Genomic DNA, 15300 nt, shown 5'->3' on the forward strand with positions numbered 1-15300 from the left:
AGGGGCCCCAGAAGGAATTGTAGCCAAGGTGAAACTGAGGCGCCGGAACTCATCCCGAGGCATCGTGACATGCGGGTGGCCTCCTGACTCCCCTTGCTTCCTGACCTTTGGCTCTGGGGTTAAGGTGACCAGAGTGTGCAGACATGACGACCAAGATGGGTCCTTGTGGTTGGAAAGATGCAAAGTGGCATCTTTCCTAAAGCAACAGTGTACCAGGGGGTTAAGAGCCTTTTGCAGGTCACGTAACCCGTGGCCACTGGGAAAGGCCAGTGTTGTAACTAGCCATAGGGGGGTGTCTCAGGAGGGACTGAGGAAGGACTTCCTGGACAGCGACTAGAAGAGCGACCGTGGGGAAGGGAAAAATCCATCCAAGCAGAGGATAAAGCTCGTGAGAGAGCGAGCATGTGTCAGAGCTACTGTAGGCTGGGGACCCAGAGCCATCAGTCTGATAGAGCAAATCACACAGCTTCTGAGACTAAGGCTGAGTGAGGCACAAAGGAGAGATCAGGCCGGCGAAACGAAGGTCTCAAGAGTCAAGCTGAGGTGAGTTTGAGGCAATGTTGAAGACTCTTCACCGGGAAGGTAGGCAGACTCTGCCCCTTGATGTGCTCCTGGAAATACACAGCAATAGTCAGCTGTCCATACCACGAGGAAGTCCAGCTGTGTCCAGGGCTTGCTGGTGGCTACCCAGATGGTAGTGGAGGGCAAGCTTCCTGCCTGAGAGGAGAGGCAGTTTAAAGCCAGAGCCCCGCTTTGACAACTGAACCTGGATTCAGAAGTAGAGATTGAAGGAGACAAGGGTGTGGCAAGCATAGAAGAGGGGGTGCAGAAAGTGGGGATGGGCTTTCCTTGGAAAGAATACAATCTTGAGGACATGTGCACTTAAAAAAAAAAGATTTATTTATTTTACGTATGTGAGTACACCGTTGCTCTCTTCAGACACACCAGAAGAGGGCATTGGATCCCATTACAGATGGTTGAGAGCCACCATGTGGTGGCTGGGAATTGAACTCAGGACCTCTGGAAGAGCAGTCAGTGCTCTTAACTGCTGAGCCATCTCTCCAGCCCAGATATGTGCCCTTAAGAGAGATCAAGGATGGGCTGGTGAGATGGCTCAGTGGGTAAGAGCACCCGACTGCTCTTTCGAAGGTCCGGAGTTCAAATCCCAGCAACTACATGGTGGCTCATAATCATCTGTAACAAGATCTGACGTCCTCTTCTGGAGTGTCTGAAGACAGCTACAGTGTACTTACATATAATCAATCAATCAATCAATCAATCTTTAAAGAGAGAGAGAGAGCAAGGATACTGCAAAGGTAGCTGAGGGGGTCTTAGCATCTGAGCTGCCAGGCCCCTTGGTGGTTAATGTCCTGTGATCCTGTAGCAGCGCTAAGCAGAAGTGCCTGTAGTACCCCAGGTTCAGGACAGTCAAGGCCTTGACAAGGTCGTGGAGCTCCTGTACTGGAGAATGTCCCCAGCTTGTACCAGCCCTTCACATGGGCAACTTGGCCCATCCAGCACACTGTACTGGCTATGAACTAGTTAGTGCCTTATTCTCATGGCCTGCCATGCAGCTTTGGGGCATACACAGCTGTCTACACCAGACTGTATGTGGGAGCATTTCGGTTCCAATCTAGGGCAAGGTTCAAGAGGAGGTGAGACCCTTGGGAACTGCGGCTTGCAGAGACTTCCTAGTAAAGTGGAGGGGGGCAGCTAGCAGGTGAGGGTCCCTGCCCTGTGTGTGCCGCTTCTTCTCGGCCTTCTCCTTCCACTTGGACCCAGCCGCCCTGCGGTGCCCTCAGTGCCAGCAGTGAGGGAGACCAGCCTTGCCAGGCAGAGCTTCCCAAGCCTGTGGGACACGCTGCTTTAGAAAATTTGGCTGCAGTAGCTTCCTCCCTCTGGCACAGCTCTTAGCTGCCTGGGGCTTAGCTTAGCCCACCCAGGCCCTGTTGCCCTCTGAGGTCAGAGCCAGATGTCTTGCAGATCCCTTGCCCTGAAATACCCTCGTTGTGTGAGCTCTGTTTTAATCCAGTGTATTATAGCTGCCCCTCCTTCAAGATACCTTTTCTTATCTCCATGGGCTCTGTTAGGATTTCAGAGTATCTAAATGCCTACTAACCAAAAGAAATATTGTGTGAGCCACATGTGCAAGTCATACATACAATTACAGAGACAAAAAAGCAGCTCACACATGCTCTTAGTCTCAGCACTCAAGAAGCTGAGCGGGAGGATCCCCTGCCTGAGTTCAGGAGTTCAAGCCCAGAACACTGGGCGACAAAGCAAAACGTTATGTCAAAAAAACAAAAACAAAAACAAAAACAAAAAAATGCCGAGTGTGGCCCATGCCTTACTCCCAGCACTTGGGAGGCAGACAGAGATGGAGCTCTGTGAGTTCACAGCCAGTCTGGTTAGTCCAGCCACTGGGTTCAGTGAAGAGGCCTTGTCTCAAAAAGGTCAGATAGAAAGCATCTGATGTATCCCACATGCACTAACATACATGTACACTTACATGTACCTGTGCATGCACTACATACAGGGCTGAGGTTGTAGCTTAGGGGTAGAGTGCTTGTCTAGCATGCACAAGATCCTGGGCTGGATCCCTAGAAACACACACACACACACACACACACACACACACACACACACACCAAATGAAATCATCCTAATGAGATTTTATTTAATCTGACATATCTATAACTTTTAGTTAATTACTTTATTTTGAGACAAGCTAGTTTCAAACTCCTGATTCCCCTGCCTCCATCTCTCAAGTGCTGGGATTCCATACCAACATGCCTGGTCCCATAATATTAAAACAAGAATTACTGAGATATATAAACATTCTCTTTAATTTTAATACCCAGACATCAAGATCTACTATCTGTCTTACGTTAACTGCACATTTCCATTTGTGTATTTCGGGTACTTGGCAGCCACCGGTGGTCAGCGAGCGGCTCCTGGGTTAATTAGTGCAGACCTAGAGGCAAGGGGGGAGTCTGTGATGGTTAAGGCTCAGTGTTTGGCATCAGATGGCTCTCTGGTCACATTCTAGTCCTGCCATCTATCAGCGGGTGAGCATTGGCACCTCATCAGTTCTCTGAGGCTCCATAGCTTCAACTGCAAAAAGGACTGGAGAATTGGTTCAGGAATTAATCCCAGGCTAGTGCCAGGCTCAGGGGACAAGAGCCACCATTACTGTGCAGAGTGACCTTGACCAAATCACTCACCACTCTGGGCCTTGGCTACTTATTTATAACTTGGGGGGGGTGGGTGGGTGATGTTAACTCAGATGATGCTGTGGAATCAAGTACTTTGCAAACTGGAAAGTGCTAATAATAGACCTAGAAGAGAATCACAGAAAATAATGATAAAAACAACAGAAACAGAGACAGACATCATTCTAGGGACAGCCCGGCCTCCAGCGTGTTGCCGCTGACCGGAAGTGAATTGGGCCCTTTGGGTATGAATCTAAAATGAAATCTGGGAACATCCTGCTTTGGTCCTGAAGTCGCCTGGGCTTTCCTGGGAAAGTTGAGAGCCAAGGAGGCTGGGAACCAGGCTCTCTGCCCCAGGGGAGGGATGGGGGGTGGCAATGCTGTCTGGGGAAAAGAGAAGGGGAGTGTCTGGGAAAGAGTTAAACTGAGGGATGGGGAGGGCCTGGCTCTGTAGCCTTGGGAGATTGTGCTTGAGAAAGCAGAAGGGGAAAGGTTAGCTTGGAAGCAAACCGCCCGAGGGAGGCCTTCCCACAGCTGTTCCCGCGGAGCAGCAGCGAGTTCCTCTGTCGGCACTCCTGAGTTCGGCAGGTTGTTCCAGTCATTAATTTGAATAAACATCGCGCGCAAATAGTGTATACCCTTGAGAGCCAGTGATTTACTTGGAGGCCATACTCCTAGGACCTGTGTGAGGCTCCTTGGATGCCTGGGGGATATGGTCTGGGGAGGAAGCTCCTCCCACTTGGCTTAAGCTGATTGGTTTTCCACCTCTTGTCTGGCGTGGGGTTGGCTAGTGTCTTTCTGCTCTTTGCCCACTCCTGAGATTAGTGGACAGCAGGCAGCAGCCAGGAGACAACTCCTGAGGCATCCAATGAAGAAGGGACTTGCCCACACTCAAGGAAAGGCCTGGCTTGGAGGTTGAGCATAGTCTATTAGATTCTAGGTGTGAGGCTGCAATCTTACTGTATCTGAAAGGAAGGGGGAGGGAGTGTGGGACACCCACTTCCTACCTCTCCCACCCTCTTCATCTCCCCCACTCTCTGACCAGTGAGGATAGTACAGACGCGCGCGCGCGCGCGCGCGCGCGCGCGTGTGTGTGTGTGTGTGTGTGTGTGTGTGTGTGTGTGACAGAGGGCTCAAGTACTATGGCCCAGACATCGGCTTGCACTTAATAGGTTTGCAGGGTGATTGGAAGAATGAAAAAAGAGCCGAGCATGCCTGGGGCTGATGGTGATGTTTAGGAGTGAGGGTCACATGGGTTGCCATTGTAGAACCACCATAACCGTCTTTGGTGACCATGTACGAGTTGCTGCCATTTCTCTCAAGTCTTCCCCCACACACTGGATCCCAGGGACAGGTAAAGTCCAAGTCTAATCCTGTCTTTCACAGTTTACAAACTGAAGCCTGGAGCATGGCTGCCGCTTGCCAAGAGTACTTGCAGAACCAGTCGCGGAACTAGATTGGAACCCAGGCCCTCTATTTTCCAAAGTGCTCTGTGCCTGCCAAAGGCTTGGATAAGAGGGAGGTGGAACTGGCTTTTTGAGTTGTAACAGTGCGGCTGGAGTGGAGGAGTAAGGTTTAGCTTGGCTTGGAGCCATGACCTCTGTGGCCCCTTCGTAGAACCTGGGAGCACACACGACCGCGTGTCCTTATATATAGTAAACATCTCTACCCAGGTTCAACCCCTACAGGATTCCTTCGCTGTTACACTACTGTCATGGTCACCGAGGCACATAGGGACTGGGGAGCACACCCACCCTAGGGACAATCATGCCGGATGATTCCCGGAAGGCAGTTGCCTTGCGGATTCCTTACTGGGAGAAGAACGCTGCGTCCCAGGCGGGTTCTGTCCCCGCGCTGAGCTTGCAGGGGAGTGAAAGGGATCGGTAGGGGAGTGAAGGGGACCCGACTCTGTGGGATGGGAGGCCCACAGAGGCTGAGTCACCTCTTCTGAGTCAGGGATCCTCCTCCTTCTTCTCCCCTCCCCCTCCCTCTCTCCCTGAGCCCCCACTAGGGCTTGGCCCAGAGAGCCCGCGAGCGAGCTAGCGAGCGAGGAGGCCGGCTGGCCAGGGCCAGGGCGGAGACGGCCATCTCGTCCCGCAGTGGACCGCGGGGTGGCGGGGAAAGAGCAGAGGAGGCAAGGCAGGCAGCGGAGGAGGCGGAGGCAGGGGCTGGGCGCCGCGAGCGAGGAGGCAGGCTCGCGGCCGCCCCTGGGCTGGGCGCGGAGGCCGCGGCGGGGGCGGGCCGCGCGGCGGGCGCCAGGCCCGGGGCTGTGGGCACGGTGCCCAGCCCCCGGCGCACGCCGACCGCCGCGGCCGCCGCCGCTGCTGCAGTCGGCATCCATCAGCGGGCGGGGGTGTCGCGGAACAGGCTGCTCCGCAGAGCCCGCCCGCGCCGCCCCGCCCCGCGGCCTGCGGGCCCGGAGGAGCCGAGGGGACCGGCCCTCGCCCAGCCGGCCCGAGATGGGGACCCCCAGGCCCAGGTAGGCACGTGGGGGACCGGTGATGAGATGGCATGGGGGACCCGGGATGTGCTACAATCTAGGCCCAGCCTCCAGCCATGGGGGAAGAGAGAGGGTGAGATTAGGAGCTGAGTCTGAAGGCTGTTGGCCCCCTTGGCCAGTTTTGGGGAGACCCTTGCTGGTCCCCTCACCTCTGCGGCTTCCTCAGTGCCAGAAGACAGAGGTGTCAGCTGGCACCTTGGTGTAGAATGAGCCGTTGCTGGACGATGGGCTCAGGAAGCTGGCCCACTCTGTTCTGGAAAGCCATCCGAGGTGCCTCCTTTGGTGGCCCGGGGTTCTCTGGTTTTCTTCTCTAGGCTTCTGATGCTACAGGACAATATCATCTTGGCTAGAGGTTGGCTGCTTGGATACTGGTCTCGGTATCTTCCTCATCCTTTGCTTACAGACCCTTTTCTCACTTGATTTGGCTCCCCATCCCTCCTCCTGTCCCTGCCTGAGCTGGGTGTATGAACCTTATCCCCCAGGACATCTGATGATTCAGACTGACTGGTAGTTGTACCCCCTGATAAGAGATACATGCCTCGTGTGTGTTGACTGTACCTGGAACCTTCACACTTGGAGAGGTCAAGTTCCCAAGAGGCTGGGGGCGGGGGGGGGGTGTCTTGGCGACAGGTATAGGTGTGGAGGTGACTCAAACCACTATGGTATTTATTGGGTGCAGAAGTCCCCGGCTGGTGTATGGGCCTGAGAGTCCATGGTTTTGGAACAAGCACCCAGAGAAGCATCCTGAAGCTGCTGCCTCTCTCTCTCTTGCCAGCCATGGTTCTTGCTTCTTGTTTCCCCCAGAGCTCTGCGATGCATTGGGTGGTGGGGAGTGGGGGGGGAGAACTAACCACGTGTTCCGACATCACTCTGGATTGGCATGTCACCTCTCCTGCACACCAAGGTGGGAGTGTAAAAGGGCTGGATTTAGGAGCTCTCTGGAGCTGTGCAGGGGCCAGCCTGTTCCATCAGCCTGGTCTCTGTGAGCCTCAGGAGCCTTCCAGAATCTCCTAGCAGTTGGATGGTGGCCCCAGAGGCTCCTGTCCTAGGCTAGGGTGTACAGAATAGAAGTGCTGTGTGCCTGTCACCCATCCATGACTCCAGATGGAGCTTGTGACAGAGGCAGCCTGTACCAGCTTCTTGTCAGTCATGGTGGCCCAGAGATGCTCTGCCAGTCGCCAGTCATGGAGCAGATAGCTTCTGGTGGCCAGCCTGAGATCCCATGTCCCCAGAAACTGATGCCCAACATTTATGGCTTATAGGCACACAGCCTCTAGGATTCGGGGGACACCTGACAGCAGTCCTGGAGGAGAGCATGGGGGTGGGGTGGGGCTTTGTGGCAGTGCTCTGGGTCCAGCTCTGTGAGCTTCCTGAAGGGGTTCTATGGTAGAGCCTATGGTATGAGGACAAGGCTGGGCCCTACGCTCGCGACATTAATATAGAGAGGTGGGTAAAGGTCTAGGGAGGAAGCGAGACTTGTCCAAGGTCACAGCTCTCAAGCGAGAGCCAGAACTAATGTGTCGAGGACTTAAACTTTTTGATTAAGGTTTCTTCCTTGCCAAAAATGCCTGCTCCCTGGCTGCTGTGGTTGCTGCTCCCTATATAGCACTCTGCCAGAGGATGTACCCTGCAGGCTGGAGGCCGTGGCCCCCTTTTGGGAGAGCCCTCATATTGCCTCCAGGCTCTGCTCCCATGAAATGAACAAATGGAGACTAGCTCATAAAGGGCCTTGGATCCTCTTGGTGTATTCAGGATGGAGAGGACTCTTGGGGTCCAGAGCCATTTTGAGCCTGAGCTGCTGGAGGGCAGGGGGGTCGCAGTAGAAAAGGTCTCTAGACTAGACTAGCTGCAGTGGGGGGCTCCAACCTCACACCGTGTCTAGACTTCTCTGCACTCCTTATTAAAGGCACATGACCATTTCATCCTGGAGCAATACTAGTGACTGTACGATGAGAGAGATGGTATTTATTGAGCACTTAATGTGTGCCATGCCCTGATAAGTGCTTCGCATCCTCTCACAGCAGCACGATCAGATAATATTATTATACACTTTTAACAGATGAACGGAGGCTCACAGAGCCTGCCTGCCCGCCCGAGGTCACACAGCTGGATAGTGTGAGGCTGTAGGAGCCTCTCTCTTTACCATGACATTATACCTGGGACAGTGTCTGGGAGCACCTGGTTAGTGTCCAGTGGGACCCTAGTAATTAGCTAGGAGACGAGGGCTGGTCCAGATTGAAAAGTGCGTGTACCGAGTAGGGTAAGCCAAGGCTAGCTCTGTGGGCTGAATGCAGCCCTGGCCTTAAGCCGGGTCAAAGAGGGATGGGTGGGAGGGGCCAGCACTGGCCTTCTGCTTGCTAGCTGGCCCTCCTGCTTGCCCCCTGCTACATTTGGTAGGGCTCCAGCGGCCAGAAGCCACACAGAGGGAAATGTACAAGCACCGGCTGGGACAGTATCTCTGTCAGCAGGGACCTGTGCCTGGCTGGGGGTGGCAGCAAGCTGGCCCTGCTTTCTCAGTAGGAAGGAGACTTATGGATAAGAATAGCAACAGCTAACATTTATTGAGCTCTTACTACATGCCAGAAACTATTTTCATGTCTTACGTGTACAACTCCTACATTCCTCTCAAAACCCTGTGAGGTAACGACTTTTCTTCCTCCCACTTTCTAGATCACATCAGTGGCTTACTGAAGGAAGCTAAGGGGTCGGGGAGGCAGGCTGGGTCAGAGCCGCTTTCCTGAACTTTCACAGACAGACAGACAGACAGCCTGTGCCCTCCAGAGTCATTCAATCAGATGCATGCCTTTCATTTCTCAAAAGTCTCAAGTCTCACTGGGTAAGCTGGCCATGGTGCACATGTCTGTAATAGCAGAACTTGAGGGGCTGAGGCAGAAGGATTGCCATGAATTTGAGGCTGGCTTGGAATACAGAGTGAGCTCCTCACCAGCCAGCATTAAGTCACCTAGTGAGATTCAGTCACCAAAAACTGAACAAAAAGAAAGGGTCAGCGAGATGGCTTAGTGAGCACAGGGGCTCGCTGGACAAGTCTGCTGACCTGGGATCTGTCTACAGCAGAGGGGAGAACTGACCCCTGAAAGTTGTCCTTTGATGGCCATGCATGTGCCATGGGACACACACCCACACACTAATGATGATGATGGTGGCGGTGGTGGTGGTGATGATGATGATTATTAAGATAAATAAAATTTTAAAGGTTTGGAGAGGTGGCTCAGTGATTAAGAGTTTGCTGCCCTTGCAGAGGACTAGAATTTGTTCCTACCACTGATATTGGGTATTGCTGTCTGTAACCCCATCTGTAGGAAACTTGACATCCTCTTCTGGCCTTTGAGGGTGTGCTCACACGCACGCGCACAATCCCCCCCCCCAAAAGTCTTATCAAGTCATGAATGACAGAGCCTCCTTGGCCCCAGGGGTAAGAGGACACTACAGTGTCTGCCTATTTGATGCTCAGGGGAGGTCTGAAGAAGAGGTGGGCCCCGTAAGCTGGACACTGATGCCAGGTGAGAGTTTGGGCGTTGTAGGGATGTGGGAGGAAAATGGATGCCTTTGAAGGACAACAGGTCAAGACCAGGGAGGGTCCAAGGTGCTGAGAGGTGACTCGGAAAGTCAGCTTGTGCTTGTGTCTCTGAGCAAGCCCTCTGATTCACTCTGTTTGGGACCAGTTCTGTGGCCTTGGGGACATCACTTTGCTGCTTTGGGCTGTGGGACCCTCATGGTGGCTATTACATAAAGCCTCGCCACGGTGCTGGCACATCGCAGCCACTCTGAGCATTTCTCCTCTCTCCCTTCTGTCTTTTAAATGTCAGGCTGAGGTATTCAGGCTGGACGTGAGCCTGGAGATGCTGGGGACCTTTGAAAGGATTTGGCCTGCAGAGGAGTGTGGTGGGCTGGTGTTTGGGAAAGGTCTCTGGCAGGTGTGTGGCCCACAGAGAAGGCCCGGACTGTGACCTTGCACAGAATCCTCCTCTCAGAGAGTTGAGCCGGGAAGGGAGGAAGGTTGAAGCTCCATTAAGATGTCCCTCTGTGGGATGTGGTGTGGCTTGCCAGGTTGAGGGAGGAACGGTGTGGGGGTGGGGAGAGCCATGGGGAATTCAGTTTGAGGCTTGGTGAGATAGAGAAGGGCTGGTCCCCTGTCAGTCATTCTGTGGGCTGGGCAGCATCTTATTTGAGCATCTGGCTTTTTTCTTTTGAATGAATTCCTTTGGATAAATCCCCGTCAGAGCTCATCTATAATAGCAGCAAATTGGAACTAAATGTCCAACAATAGGAAGATGATTGGGAACGTTTTGGAACATACACTGGATAAAATAATTTGCAGTCGTGAACGGCCGCTGCTCTTTTCAGAGCATGGATCTGGGTGCTGCACAGTCCTTTGCCCCACTTCTGTGTGTCATGCTTATGACTGCCCAGTGCCAGCGATGCTGTGGGTCTTCCTGTGGATGCTTCCTGTGCATGAGAAGGTGGAGGCTTGCCCCTGTCCGTCTTGAGGGCGGGATTCCTGTCTTATTTCGTGCTTTGTCATTACCATGTGCTTGCTCGCGATCAGAAAAGCGAAGGGGAGCGGCGGGAAGGGGATTTGTTCAAGGTCACGTACTTTTTAAACTTTATCTTTAATTTTTTAAAATACTTACTTTTATTTTATGTGTCTGGGTGTTTTGCCTGCGTGTATGTCTGTGTACCACGTGCATGCCTGGTGCCTGCAGAGGCCAGAAGAGGCCATCAAACGCTCTGGGGCTGGAGGCATAGGTGGTTGTGAGCCGCCACATGGGGGCTGGAAATTAAGCTCTGGTCCTCTGGAGGAGCAGCCAGTGCTGTTAACCACTGGGGCAGCTTTGAAGTTCTCATTTGTTTGTTTGAAGTGTGTGTGTGTGTGTGTGTGTGTGTGTACACACGTGTGTGCATGCATGCTTGTGGAGGTCAGAAGATAACCTTCTAGGATTGCTTCTCTCCACCACGCGGGTTCTGGGAACTGAGCTTAGTTAGGACAGCCTGGAGGCCTTTATGCCTGAGCTAGCCTGAAGTCTAGGCATACACGTTGTAAGTTTCAATAGTTCCCACGTTCTTACCATCTCTATTTACCACATTTTTCTCATTCACTACTCAGCATGTATGCCCCTTGACTGAGGTGGAGTTACAACCCTAAAAAAACAGTGTAGGGAAAAAAAAAAAAAACACTACACTGAGACTGCATTGAATACAGCGAACCTTTGAGTTGAGCACCATGGTCCAGCGTAGAGCTCGTGTTCACCGTCTCATCAAAGGGAGGGCTCAGAGCTGGGACTCAGCTTTTGTTTTGCCAAAGGGAGGGCACCTGTGGCTCATTTTAGCTCAGGGAAAGGTCAAAATTCCGAGTATGGCCTTACTACATGCCTATTGTTTTTTTGTTTTTTCATCTCCCCGTAAAGCCAAAATCACAAGTTGAGGACCATCGTTAGTGTTGAGGGAGAAGAGCAGAAAGGCACCGTGTGAGGACTTGGGACTCTCACAGGTCAGGGCAGAAGTCTTATTCCTATTTTTACCAGATGCGAGGGTTTGGGAAATCAACTGATGTCTTTAAGACTCGGTTTCCTCCCCTTCACTGTGGACAGTCCACATTCCTGCTCCTAGGACTGTCAGAGAACATTCATTAAGGCGCATATAGGCTAGACGTGAGCTAGTGCACAGAAAAGCACCGTGATGAGGGGGCCGTGAGGTGATAGGATTGATGTTAAATGGGAAGACCTCACAAAACTCGCCAACATCCAGATTACAGTGGTGTGAGGGTGGGTTGGGTCATTAGACACAGGCGAGAAGCAATCAAATGGAGTCACACAAGTACAATGAGAGATAAAGGAAACAGACTCAAGCAACTCTCTCTGTCTCTCTCTCTCACTCACTCACTTTTCTTTTGAGTGAGTGAGTGCGTGTGTGTGTGTGTGTGTGTGTGTGTGTGTGTGATATTTCTGTGAGAGAAGACACACAGATGTCACAGGAATGGAGGTCAGAGGACAGCTTACGGGAGATGGCTCTCAACTCCCACCTTGTTTTGAGGCAGGAGCTCTCTTCCCTCTTCTGCCCGGCTGGTAAACTTCTGGGAGATTCTTTCATCTTTCCTTCTCACCTCCTAGAAGTGTTGGGATTACAGACTTGGACTACCATGTCTGGCTTCTTAGGTGAGTTCTAGAGACCCCCACCAGGTCACTAGGCTTGTGTGGCCAGTGCTCAGACTCTCTGAGCCACTCTCCAGCACCTTAGTGGGCTTCGTGTTAATTAATTCTGTTTAATTTTATCTTCTATCCCCACGTGGACTGAACTGGGTTGTCAGGCCCGCAAGTGCTTTTACCAGCAGAGCTGCCTCCTGACCTCTTAGTTTAATTACAAAGACGGTCCAGAGAGATGGCTCAACCGTGTGAAGGTCCCAAGCCTGGTGATCTTCATTCTCAGGAAACTCATGGTAGAAGTTTAGTGAAAACCACTTCCAAAAATGACACCCCATTTCCATGACATGCACCCCCCTATATATATGTGTGTATTTATGTGTGTGTATATATATATATATATATATATATACAAACACAAATAAGTAAATATAATTTTACAAAAGATAATTTTAAAAATCAGGGCAATTCAGTTAATGTTCTCATTTTCTCCACCAAAATCCTCCTCTACAGAGGAAGCCAGATGCAATGTGAATCCTTACAGCAGATTTCTGTGTCAGGACATGAACAGTATCCTTGTTTTATAGTTGCATTTTAATTTGAGGGTTTATTGTTATTTTTTATGTGCATAAGTGTGTCTCACAGATGTTCACACCTGAGGACATAGCTTAGTGGTGGGTGCTTCCCTACCCTGGGTTCAGGCCTCAGAACTTCAAGGAAGATGACCACCTTAGGCAAATAATGCTTTTGTAGTGGCTTTAGTGGATAAATCCTAGCTGGTCTGTCCAGCCTCCTGCTGCTGGGCTTTCAAGGTTTTCTGTTTTACCCTGTTCTCAGCAGTACTCACAAGGGAACTCTGTTGGTATTTAAGCAACCTCTAGGAATCAAGTGGAGAGAGAGAGAGAGAGAGAGAGAGAGAGAGAGAGAGAGAGAGAGAGAAGAGAGAAAGTGGAAACCTCGAGGCCATGAGTTGCCCATGAAGGTCTGTTCCTTCTCCCTTTTCCTGCTTCCCTTTGAGAACCTCTTCCTGTCACTCTGAACTCAAAGGACCCGTCTTTCTCTCCTCTAGTGTGTCCCTCACCAGCAACGCTCTCAGCTTTTTAGGGTGCTATAAGCTTCCCTGTTGGATCCTCAGCTTATGCCCTGTGTCCTTGGACAAGTCTGTCTGTCTGACCAAGGTCACCTCTGCCCCAGCAGGCACCTGCTGTATGTTAAGTACTGTGTCAGGGTGAGCAGGGACATGTGGCTCCGGGTTGTTTCATTCTCACTAAATGCCTTTGCCGCAAGGGGCGCTATTTCCATCTTACCTGCTCCACATGGGCTTCCAGAGAGGCTAACGAATGTGTCCAAGTTTGCCCAGCCAGTGGAATCGTGACCTCAGCTCTGGCTTCGTTTTCAGAACTGCTATTCTCTGTGCTCCTTCAACCAACTACCACTCATTGGTGAGATCCAAGCAAGATAATAATTCTGGAAGAATATTCTAGTTGGGCATTAAGATAATCCCAGCACACAGGAAGCTGTATCAGGGCACAGGTCAAGGACAGTTTCAGCTCCATATTGACACCTTGACTCAGACAAATCAACCAAATAAAAACAAGAATCCTTTAAACTGTAGAGTGCCCTGCTCGTGTATGTGAGAACTGATACAACTGTGACTTCGTCCAGAGCATCAGTAGTGTTGGCTTCGTGGTTTACAGCAAGTTAGAGGTCATGGGATGTAGCAGGATTGAGGGAGGATGATCCCTGGGCTTTCAGCCTAGCTAGCTGCACTCAAGCTGACTGTGTGATGTCAGCTACCTGATCCAGCCCGGAGTAAACCCTCCACCCTGTGTGGCAGCTGGGACAGACGGGTGAGGTATAGCCCTGAAAGGCTTTCAGACTACTCTGAAAAAGGAGGTCTTGGCTGCCTCCTGCAGTTGTTAGCGTGGTCCAAGCGGGAGGTATCCCTCCTCTTTGATGTCCTTACTCTGCAGATCAAGGCTGTCCTGTGGTCCCTGTCCCACACCAGCAAATCCCTCTGTGGCTCCTCAGTAGCCTATGAGACTTGTAGACAGAAAGCCAGTGCTGGCGGGTGGTGGCCTCATTGTTTTGTTTGATTTAATTTAATGCCTGTGGATACCGCAGGCCTTTGACAAATTGTCATCCCCCAGTGCCACGTCCATACCTGAGCACCCACTTGTAAGGATGACCAGAGGCTCAGATCCTTTAGACCATGTGGGCCTGGCTCAGAAAGAGCTCAGCCTGTCCTGTCCTGTCGATTCATTCACAGTGTGGCCGGAGGAAGCTGGTGCTCAGCCTGGGGGAAATCCCTGTGGGATGGAGCCCTGCTTCCAGAAGAGAGAGAAAGCCTCCCTAGGTGTTGCTTCTGATACTTTCTTTGCTGACCTCTCAAGTGGTACATGTTCATAGCGGGAACAATGGACACGCAGAGACAAAAACTACAAGTCCTGCATTTCCTTCTCTGAGGGAATGTGAGTGTTAACTGTTGGTCTTTGAACAAACGTAAGGATGCTGAGTGTCTCTGGAGCACTGACTGTGGGACTTAATGGTAATAAAAGCTCACAGAAATGTAAGATCGAGGTGTTCTCACCATTTTACAAATGGAGAAGTTGAGTTACTGAGGAAGGGTTTTAGAGATTTGCTGAAGGTGTCCTGCTATATCATCTAACCCATGAGGGACTGTGCTGCCTCTTCCCAGATCCCATGTCAAGTCCTCCAGCCTCCCCCTCCCTCCCCCCCACTGCATGCCTCGTACAGGAGCCGGAGCCGGAGCTGGAGCCGGAGCCGGAGCCGGAGCCGGAGCCGGAGCAGGACTCTGGCTGGGGAGCAGGATTCCTTCAGCTAAGGACCTGCTGGTGCACAGGAGACGAGAGTTAAGGAAGCCCATGGGTAGTGGTTGAGGCACCCATGCTGGCAAGGACAGAAACGAATTTCAGTCCCCAGACCAAATGAGGGAGCAGGGTCACCTGAGCTCCACAGCAGCTGGAGCAGGACAGGGAGCTGAAGAGTTATCATCACTTCCCGTAGAGAGGAAACTGGGAAGGCAGCTGACCACTGTGTCTCTCCTGTTTTCCAGCCAACCCCACCTCCAGAATTTGCAGGTGTGGGAGCTTGAGGGGACAGTTCAGATGGCTAACCTCCTGCTTCATGCATACATACTATGGATCTGGAAGTACAGATGAGCCCACCAACACAGTAGGCATTGTTGCCAGGGGGTGGGAGAGATATGTCCCCTTGATCTCCCAAAAAGAAAGAAGTCTTGTTTGTTGAAAACATCTGCCCAGAATCTCTTGGTACTTAAGTTGTCTCCGGCCCTCTGACCCCTTTTCTTTCTTTCTTTTTCTTTTTCTTTTTCTTTTTTCCAATTTTTATTAGGTATTTGCTTCATTTACATTTTAAATGCTATCCCCAAAGTCCCCTATACCCTCCC

The 15300-nt window shown here is 51.7% G+C and overlaps 1 protein-coding gene across 4 annotated transcripts in view; it reads left to right on the plus strand.

Annotated features, from left to right (window-relative positions):
- Positions 1-15300, plus strand: part of Epb41l1 (erythrocyte membrane protein band 4.1 like 1) — a 125048-nt gene that overhangs the window by 49449 nt on the left and 60299 nt on the right. The window contains exon 1 of one of the 4 annotated variants that reach the window (XM_029537145.1): positions 4545-4566. The exons of 2 other annotated variants lie outside the window; for them this stretch is intronic. The gene's annotated coding sequence lies outside the window, so the exon portion shown is untranslated. Of the gene's footprint in view, positions 1-4544; positions 4567-5594; positions 5692-15300 lie in introns of those variants that run through there. One more of the 4 variants, XM_029537147.1, reaches the window with a different exon arrangement.

Source organism: Mus pahari, chromosome 3, assembly GCF_900095145.1.
Source record: "Mus pahari chromosome 3, PAHARI_EIJ_v1.1, whole genome shotgun sequence".
In the NCBI taxonomy this organism is placed as follows: Eukaryota; Metazoa; Chordata; class Mammalia; order Rodentia; family Muridae; genus Mus; species Mus pahari.